The sequence below is a fragment of the Strix aluco genome, chromosome 1 (genome assembly GCF_031877795.1).
Source record: "Strix aluco isolate bStrAlu1 chromosome 1, bStrAlu1.hap1, whole genome shotgun sequence".
Taxonomy (NCBI): domain Eukaryota; kingdom Metazoa; phylum Chordata; class Aves; order Strigiformes; family Strigidae; genus Strix; species Strix aluco.
In genome coordinates this window covers 84,103,416-84,113,702 of record NC_133931.1, presented here as the reverse complement: position 1 = coordinate 84,113,702, position 10,287 = coordinate 84,103,416, and the positions used below count along the sequence as shown (strand labels likewise).

The window sequence follows — 10,287 nt, the reverse complement described above, 5'->3', positions numbered from 1 at the left end:
TGCTGGAAAAATAATAAGTGGTTTCAGAACTCTGAATACTTTTTTTTTTTTTTTTTTTGAGGCTTTTATTTCTAGGAGTAACATCTCTTAAAAGGTGCAATCCCAGGCATCAGCTTTACATTGCACCCCCTCTTCTTTCATAAATCATCATTTTACTCTCTCAAGAGGAGAAATAATATGGTTAAATCAAATATCCTTCACTCCAAAGATTTCTATTAGAAGTTGGCAGAGGTGATACTGGCTTATGTAAAGGTCAGTAATAATTTTCCAAATCTACTGCCATTTTGATTTCATAACTATTGCCACTGTCATTTGACACAATTTTATGATATTGAGACCCCATAGTTATGTCAGTGTTTTCTTCTTCCAATAACTTTTCCAGTGTTGGGATCCTTCAGTCATCACATAGTTCAAGTTTGTTCTGGTTTATGTCACTGGGCAAGTGTTGGAATGCATACCCAGACATGTGACAATGTTTTTGTATTTCTTCTTTGTGGACAGGAGAGAATTTCTTGTTTCTGTTTTGCCAGTTACTTACATATCCCATAAGCTTAGGCTATGTGGGTTCTTATCTTCACTTTGTGCTCCAAATTTTCAATCTTCAAACTTCGACATGTTTTATGAGAAGCAGAACTGGTTAAGGCCAGTTTCATGTGGATTTATTCCACATCCTCTCTAGCCATCTCCCAAACTGTTACTGCTTCATCTTCAGCCTTGCCTGCTAGCACCTTAGCTTTCATCCTTACTTCTCTTTCTCTTCCAGGTAAGCTTTTATCTTCCATGTCCCTGGCAACACTGCTGAGTTGAAACTGAACTTTTTTCATGTTGTAGGGGCAATCACCTTTCTGCTCCTGTGCCTGTTTTCATGAAACTTCTTAGAACTTAATAGCTATGAGACCTCTACTTCTATGCTAAATGTGGTAGAAATTGAACAGTTGCATCAAAGTTACAAGGGAAAGCATTAACATACTGCATATTCTATATCTCTGAGAAATAAAATGGGTTCTTTATGAGGAGAACTATTATAAGGACATGAAGAACAATAACTCTCAGAATTTTGTTTTAGTCAGATGCTGAAGAAAAAACAAATTAGTAATTGTTGCAACTAAAAATATCATAATGAGTAAAATATTCTCTTGTGCTCTGGAAGATTTGTTAGCTTGTGTCACTGATATTTAACCCTCAGTTTTTAAGGACTTTCTGAATAACAGTCCTACTTTCCAGCATATCATCTACTGTCCCTGATTTGGATTCATCTTCATATTTACTGAGGTTACATTTTTTTCCATTAGGCCATTAATACAGATTTTAAACAGTATTAGTCACAATATCAACCCCTGTTGTATACCATGAATACCATGTCAGCTTCTAGTCATAACTTTTTGAGCCCAGTGGTCCAGTCAATTTTCCTCATAGCTCAACTCTCCAGTCAGTATCTTACCAATCTGATGGTAAAGATAGTATGAAAGATTGTGTCAAAAACCTTTTCAAAATTAAGGTGACCAACATACACTGCTCTCCCCTTACCCACACAACCAATCATCTCATCTTAGAAGACACTCTGCTTGATCAGGCATGATTTGCCCTTGGTATATCTATACTGGTTGATTCCAGTCACCTTCTTGTCAGTTATGTGCTTGGAAATGGCTTCCAGGAGAATTTGCAACACAATTTTCCAGGGCACCAACATAAGGCTGACCCAGATACTCTATTTTTCCCTTGTTGAAGATGGGTGTGACAATTAGCTTTGTTTCTGTCATCAGGAATCTCCCACAGTCACTAGTATCTTTCAAAGGCAAAATAGAGCATTCTCACAGGACAATGGCCAATATCCTCAACACCCTTAGTTAAAACCCACATGGTCTCATGGACTTAGGTATGGTCTGTTGACTTAAGTACTATCTAACTCTGTCTTCCCCTGTGGTGGGAGATGCCTGATAGCCCAAGAACCTGCTAGTAGACTTGGGAACATGGAAGGACTAAGAATAAGCCCTAGTCGTAAAAAGCAAGATAAAGAAAAGGCATTGAGGACCTCAGCCTTTTTTCATGTATCAGTATGTTTGGTCAGCCCTGAAGTGGTCAGGCAGTTGGACTAGATGATCATTGTAAGTCACTTCCAACTATCCTATCCTATCCTATCCTATCCTATCCTATCCTATCCTATCCTATCCTATAAATAAATTTATTAAATAAACATATAAAGAAGAAAGAATAAGTGATAGAGGATGAATGAGCACATGACCAAATGAGAGTAGGAATGTGTAAAAAAAAAACCAAAACGCGTAGATGAAAAATAAAGAAATTGGAAAAGTACATAAGAGGGTAAATAAGGCATCTTTCAGTGAGCTATGTAACAAAGGTAAGGGACACAGAAGACTGAATGATAAGTAAAGTCTGAAAACTAAATAATTTTTTTTCATGTCAGTTCTTTCAAATAAAACAGGTGAATATATGTATAAGACTGATTTTTTTTTTAGGAGAGAAAAGACATGCTAAAGTAGAACGGGATTACGGTGTGGGCATGTGATGAAAACTGAAGCATGTGTAGAGTACTGATGAAGGATCAGAATCAATACCAGCAAATCTGATTTCAAAATACAGTCTGTTCCTGTGCTCTGAGAATGTCAGCTCTCCTGGCCCGATTGCCCTCTAGGACATCTCTCACTGTTTTCCCCAAGTAGATCCCTGAACAAGCCCAGATCTGTTCTCCTGAAGTCCAAGATTTTGACTTTAACATTTGTCTTGCTCACTTCTCTCAGAATCTTAAACTCTACTATCTCATAGTTGCTGCTGTTAAGGCTGCCATTGACCTTTACAACATCCGTACATTCTTCATCATTTATGAATAACTAGTCCAACTAGGGGCATCTCCCTTAGTTGATGCAGCAATCAACAATTCATTGGCTCATTAATCATTATCTGTTGTCTTCAGTAGTTTCTAGAAATCTCCTGGATTGCTTATGCCATGTCATGTTGCCCCTTCAGTAGATATTGAGGTGATAAATCATTCCAACGCTGATCTTCTCCCTTAAAGAACACTCCATTGGGAAAATATGCAGCAGAAGACTAAGTACATTGAGTGAAAATCTCTCTGAGCAACAACATAGGTAAACCTACTCAGGCATGTACTGTTATCTGAAAGGTGATTATACTGAAGGTCATCTAGTTCCAGTCCCCTTGCCATGGGCAGGGACACCTTCCACTAGATCAAGTTGCTCAAAGCCCCATCCAACCTGGTCTTGAACACTTCCAGGGAGGGAGCATCCACAATTTCTTCAGGCAACCTGTTCCAGTGTCTTACCACCTTCACAGTAATGAATGTCTTCCTTATATCTAATATAAATCTACCCTCTTGCAGTTTAAAACTGATACCCCTTGTCCTATCACTACACTCCCTAATAATGAGTCCCTCCCCATCTTTCCTGTAGGCCCTCTTTAAGTACTGGAGGGCCACTATAAGATCTCCCCAGAGCCTTCTCTTCTCCAGGCTGAAAACCCCAAATCTCTCAGCCTGTCCTCATAGGGGTGATCTCCAGCCCTCAGATCATCTTTGTGGCCCTCCTCTGGACCCGCTTGAGCAGATCCATGTCCTTTTTGTGTTGGGGACTGTCACAACCTGGACTGGGAGCCCAGGGAGTGGTAACAGCTCTGTGATCCCCTGGGGTTAAATTGAGGTGAAACAACACCAACCAACCAGCTAAATTTTTTGCTTGTGATAGAAAATAATTTAAACTTGGAAAAGGATAATAAGCAATGAGGTGTCTTATAAATCTATAAGAAAGAAAAGAAGCAAAAGAAAAGAAAAAGAAAAAGAAAGGAGAGAAAGAGAGACAAAGAAATCCATTCACCATCCCAGATTCCAGCGTTGTCTCAGGTCTGGAAATCACAAAGTATCAGGCTTACACAGTGAAGCCAGTGATTAGCAGTCCTTGTGCTTGATGAGAAACATTTGGTTTCACTCAGTCCACGTTTCCCCCCCCTTTGAGGCTTATCTAAGGATTCTGTCAATACAACTGCAAGGGAGTGGGGGGTGCATACTTTGATACAGACCTGCTTCCTTGGATTACATACCTTAGACTAATCACAAAGGCCACAGCTTGTCCTGGAGGTTTTCAGTTCCTTACAGGGACCCCAGAGCTGAACACAGTTACTCCAGGTGGGGTCTGCCAAGAGTGGAGTAGAGGGGGAGAATCACCTCAGTCGACCTGTCGGCCACACTTCTCTTGATGCAGCTGGCTTTCTGGGCTGCAAGTGCACATTGCTGGCTCATAGTCAGTTTTCCATTGACTAATACCGTCAAGTTTGTCTCTGCAGGGCTTCTTTGATTCACTCTTCGCCCAGACGGTATTTGCGCATGAGATTGCCTTGACCCATGTGCAGGACCTTGTACTTGGCCTTGAACTTCATGAGGTTTGCATGGGCCCACCTCTTAAGCCTGTCAAGATCCTTCTGGATGTCATCTCTTCACCCAGTGTGTTGACTGCACCACATAGTTTGGTATCATTAACAAACTTCACAGAATCACAGAATCATCTAGGTTGGAAAGGACCTTGAAGATCATCTAGTCCAACTATTAACCTAGCACTGACAGATTTCAACTATAGCATATGACCAAGCGCCATGTCAACCCGCCTCTTGAACACCTCCAGGAATGGGGACTCAACCACCTCCCTGGGCAGCCCATTCCAACGCCTAACTACCCATTCTGTGAAGAAATACTTCCTAATATCTAGTCTAAACCTTCCCTGGTGCAACTGGAGGCGATTACCTATTGTTCTATCACTTGTTACTTGGTTAAAGAGGCTCATCCCCAGCTCTCTGCAACCTCCTTTCAGGTAGCTGTAGAGGGCGATGAGGTCTCCCCTCAGCCTCCTCTTCTCCAGACTAAACAACCCCAGTTCCCTCAGCCGCTCCTCGTACAACATGTGCTCCAGACCCTTCACCAGCTTCGTTGCCCTTCTTTGGACACGCTCGAGTAATTCAATGTCCTTTTTGTAGTGAGGGGCCCAAAACTGAACACAGTCATCGAGGTGCAGCCTCACCAGTGCCGAGTACAGGGGTAAGATCACTTCCCTGTCCCTGCTGGCCACGCTATTGCTGATACAAGCCATGATGCCATTGGCCTTCTTGGCCACCTGGGCACACTGCTGGCTCATGTTCAGCCGGCTGTCAATCAACACCCCCAGGTCCCTCTCTGACTGGCAGCTCTCCAGCCATTCCTCCCCAAACCTGTAGCGCTGCTGGGGGTTGTTGTGGCCAAAGTGCAGCACCCGACATTTGGCCTTATTGAAACTCATGCAGTTGGCCTTAGCCCATCGCTCCAGCCTGTCCAGATCTCTCTGCAGAGCCTCCCTACCCTTGAGCCTATCAACACTCCCACCCAAGTTGGTGTCGTCTGCAAACTTACTGAGGGTGCACTCGATCCCCTCGTCTAGATCATCAATAAAGATGTTAAACAGGAGTGGCCCCAAAACCGAGCCCTGGGGGACACCACTCGTGACCAGCTGCCAACTGGATTTAACTCCGTTCACCACCACTCCTTGGGCCCGGCCATCCAGCCAGTTTTTTACCCAGCAAAGCGTGTGATCATCCAAGACTCGAGCAGCCAGTTTTGCCAGGAGAATGCTGTGGGAAATGGTGTCAAAGGCTTTACTGAAGTCAAGGTAAACAACATCCACAGCCTTTCCCTCATCCAATAAGCAGGTCACCCTGTCGTCGAAGGAGATCAGGTTTGTCAAGCAGGACCTGCCTTTCATAAACCCATGCTGACTGGGCCTGATCATCTGGTTGTCCCACATGTGTTGTATGATGGTACTCAGGATGAGCTGCTCCATCAGCTTCCCAGGCACCGATGTCAAGCTGACAGGCCTGTAATTTGCCGGATCGTCCTTCCGACCCTTCTGATAGATGGGCATCACATTGGCCGATTTCCAATCTGTCGGGACCTCCCCGGTCAGCCAGGACTGCTGGTAAATGATGGAAAGCGGCTTGACCATCACCCCAGCCAGCTCCTTCAGCACCCTCAGGTGTATCCCGTCTGGTCCCATAGACTTCTGTGTGTCTATGTGATGCAGTAGGTCACTGACTGTCTCCTCCTGGAATGCAGGGGAGTTGTTCTCCCAATCTCTGTTCTCTGACTGAGGAGGCTGGATTCCCTCAATACAACTAGTCTTGTTATTAAAGACTGAGGCAAAGAAGGCATTAAACACCTCAGCCTTCTCCTCATCACTTGTTACCATGTTTCCTCCTGCATCTAGCAGGGAATGGATACTCTCCCTGGTCTGTCTTTTCCTACTGATGCACTTATAGAAACATTTCTTGTTATCCTTAATTGCTGAAGCCAGGGTAATTTCCAGCTGCGCTTTAGACCTCCTGATTTCTGCCCTGCATAGCCTCACAGCCTGTTTGTAATCTCTGTGAGTGGCTAGCCCCTTCTTCCAAAGGCCATAAACTCTCATTTTCTCCCTGAGTTTCAGCCAAAGCTCCCTGTTCAGCCAGGGTGGTCTTCTCTGTCGCCGGCTTCTCTTACAGCACCTGGGGACTACCTGCTCCTGAGCCATTAAGACTTCCTTCTTGAAGAGTGCCCAGCCTTCCTGGACCCCTATACCCTTCAGGATTGTCTCCCAAGGGATCCTTTCTAGCAGGTGACCAAACAAGACAAAGTCAGCCCTTTTGAAGTCCAGGATGTCAGTTCTGCTTCCCCCTCTCCTGGCGTCTCTAAGAATAGAGAACTCTATTATTTCATGATCGCTGTGCCCTAGGCGTCCCCCAACTGCCACATCATCCACCAGTCCTCTGTTCACAAAGAGGAGATCCAGCAGGGCACCTTCTCTGGTCAGTTCTCTCACCAGCTGCGTCAGGAAGTTTTCTCCCACACATTCCAGGAGTCTCTGGGACTGTTCCCGCTCTGCTTTGTTGTATTTCCAGCAGATGTCTGGGAAGTTAAAGTCTCCCACAAGAACAAGGGCAAGCGATACCAAACTTGCTGAGGGTGCACTCAATCCCACTGTTCATGTCTCCAACAGAGATGCCAAACAACACTGGTCCCAACACCAACCCCTGAGGGATACCACTCATTACTGTTTTGCACTCAGACATCAAGCCATTGACCGCAGATCTTTGATTGCAACCATCCAGCCAATTCCTTATCCAATGAGTGGTCCATCTGCAAAATCCATGTCTCTCCAATTTAGAGACAAGGATGTCATGAGGGATAGTGTCAAATGTTTTGCACCAGTCCAGGTAGATGACATCAATTGCTCTTCCCTTATCCAGCAACACTGTAATCCCATCATAGAAGGCCACCAAATTCCTCAGGCATGATTTGCCATTAGTGAAGCCATGTTGGCTGTCACCAATCACCTCCTTATTTTCCATGTACCTTCGCATAGCTTCCAGGAGGATCTGCTCCATGATCTTGCTGGGCACAGAGGTGAGACTGACTAGACTGTAGTTCCCTTGCTCTTCCTTTTTTCCCTTTTTAAAAATGGAGGTTATGTTTCCTCTTTTCCAGTCAGCAGGAACTTCACCGGACTGCCATGACTTCTCAGTTATGGTAGATAGCATCTTAGCTGCTTCATTTGTCAGTTCCCTGAGGATCCATGAATGCATCTCATCAGGTCCCATGGACTTGGGCACCTTCAGGTTCCTTAGATGGTCTCAAACCTGATCTTCTCCTACAGTGGGCAGTTCTTCATTCTCCCAGTCCCCTCCTTTGTCTTCTTCATCTTGGGCAGTGTGGCTAGACTGCTTGCCAGTGAAGGCTGAGGCAAAAAACTCATTGAGTACCTCAGCCTTCCCTATATCCTGGGCAACCTGGTGTCCCATTTCCTTCCAGAGAGGGCCCACATTTTCCCTAGTCATCCTTTCATCACTGATGTACCTATTGAAGCTTTTCTTGTTGCCCTTGATATCCCTGGACAGATTTAATTTTATCAGGGCTTTAGCTTCCCTAACCTGAACCCTGGCTGCTTGGACAATTTCTCTGTATTCCTCCCAGGCTACCTCTCCTTGCTTCCACCTTCTGTGGGCTTCCTTTTTGTGTTTGAGCTTGTCCAGGATCTCCTTGTTCATCCATGCAGGCCTCCTGGCAATCTTACCTAAGTTTCTCTTTGTTGGGATGCATTGTTCCATTACTTTGCAGAATCTTTAAAAGATATATGCTGAATTTGTGAGCCAAATGCCAAACTCATGGTACCAAGTTTTTGTATCTTTTTTTGACAACAGAATGTCTTTGCTTAATCCACAGATTAAAAGTTCATACTGATAAAAGAAGAGTTCCCTGGACAGCATACTGAAACTGGACTAAAAAGGTGTTCTAAAAATCAACTGGTTGTGCCACAGTACTCCGGTAAAGGTAATATTAAAACTACTAGCCAGGTCATTCTCATACAAATGGCCTGTAATGAATTAATGTATTTTATGTTACATTGTTTTGTGAATGCAATGAGTACACAAAAGATGTCTAAACATGGTGATTTACATACAGTTCTGGTAACAAAATTTATCAAGCCTGGATACAAGTAGTCGTATAGAAATCCCTGTTTTTGCTGAGATGTTATCAACTGCTGTAATTGTGTGGATATATCCTATGGTACTTTGCCCTGTAGTAAGCTGAGACATTTCATATGATAACATTTCCAATCCAGGTGTGAGAACTTTCTTCTCTCATCATGGAGAACTGTGAGAAATTGCTGCAGGACTCTCAGACTCATGGTCATTGGCCTGTGTTCCTATTGCAAAATTAGCAAATGGTCAGCAAAAATGCCCATGGTGTGATGCCATAAGCACAATTCTCTGTGACAAAGGTGGCAGACTGTATCTCTGAGCTGGAATGACTCCTTGTATGCTTTCTGTGACTGGAGTTAGAATTTCATTAATCACACAACTCTACTGGTGTGGAGCCACAGAATACAAAATTTAAGAAGATAGCAATACAGTTCTACTCCTGACAAGACAAGCAAAGAGCTCATCCTTCAGGCATTATAAGCACTACTCTTGTTTAACTTGAACATTGCAAATGTTTTCCTGGAAAGATGGACAAAGTTATTTTTTTAAGTATCCTATCTCAAGAGCAAGTCTAAGTAAGATCTTACAGTTCCAATTGAAATACCTGTTTATTGTGATAAACTAAGTCCTGCAAAGAGAAGTTGTATTAAAAAGAAAGTATAGAAATTGAAGAAATATTTTTTGTTTCTGACCAAAGTTATACTGCATCTTTGCTGCCTAACTGCAGTTGCATTGCAACAGATGCATTTTCCCAGATCCAACCCCTGCAGGAGAGGGCTGAACATTTGGAACATCTGTTATTTGATAAAAATAGAATAATCGCTACATTCTCCTGGTATTCTTAGTTGGGTTAGTACATAATAATTTAGAAAAAAAAATATGAGGGAAATGTAGAAGACGGGTAGATTTTCAGCAAAGAAAACTCCCCCTAGACCTTTAAGAAATGCCAGAAGTGTGTACACATATATATTTCTGTAAATGCACAGGAAATTCAGTTTCCTTTGGGTATGAATAGTTTGGGCTCCTCTTACAAAACGCACTCATTAGCTCTAGTGGTTATTATAAGAGAGACAAAGAAAAAAGACTGATGTTCTGTCTTGGAAAAAATATATTCTAATGAAGAATATAAGAAAATGATCCATAGCTTAGCCAAATAATGTTACCACTGGATAAGAGAATGACTCATGTTGTTTTGTTGTATTAACAAGGAGAAAATAAAGACAGCAAAACAAAACTGAATAAAAAACATTTTCAGGAAAATGAAAATCATTAAGGTTCTCTCTCTCTTTCTCTCTCCATGGAATAAATCATCTGTATGGATCATTGTTTGAGTATCTTGGGAAATTTGTTTCTACACAAGGAATAAAAAATTATCAGAAAAAGTTCCTATTGTACAGCTTAGGATTTTGAAATAGAGAAGCCCTAACTGTAAGATGTGCATGTGCAAATGACATACATGAACACAGATTCCAGTCCTTATAAATGATTTTGTCTTAAGATGCCTAGCATGATGCAAATTATTTATTTAAAATCTGTCAGAATTTGTTGACATTTGGGGGGTTATAGGAACTCAGCAATCTTCTGCTGATAGAATTGCTTCTAACAACTTGAATACAGCATGCTTGATCACTAAAGTTTTGATCGAAACTTCCTTAGGAGTATGGCACAGTGTTCAGGACACATCAGCTGGTCTCCACAGACCATGTCGCTGAAGTGCTAAGGCTTGGACAACAGGCCCAAGCCAGAGTTGACCTATAGATGAATCCTGTATATTTATCA

General features: G+C 42.7%; 1 long non-coding RNA gene across 3 annotated transcripts in view; it reads left to right on the top strand.

Moving 5' to 3' along the window:
• The first annotated feature begins 534 nt into the window (after window positions 1-534).
• Window positions 535-10,287, top strand: part of LOC141933424 (uncharacterized) — a 36,352-nt gene continuing 26,599 nt past the window's right edge. For all 3 annotated transcript variants that reach the window (XR_012626088.1, XR_012626087.1, XR_012626085.1), the window contains exons 1-2: window positions 535-763; window positions 8,249-8,356. This is a non-coding gene — a long non-coding RNA (uncharacterized LOC141933424). The remainder of the gene's footprint in view (window positions 764-8,248; window positions 8,357-10,287) is intronic.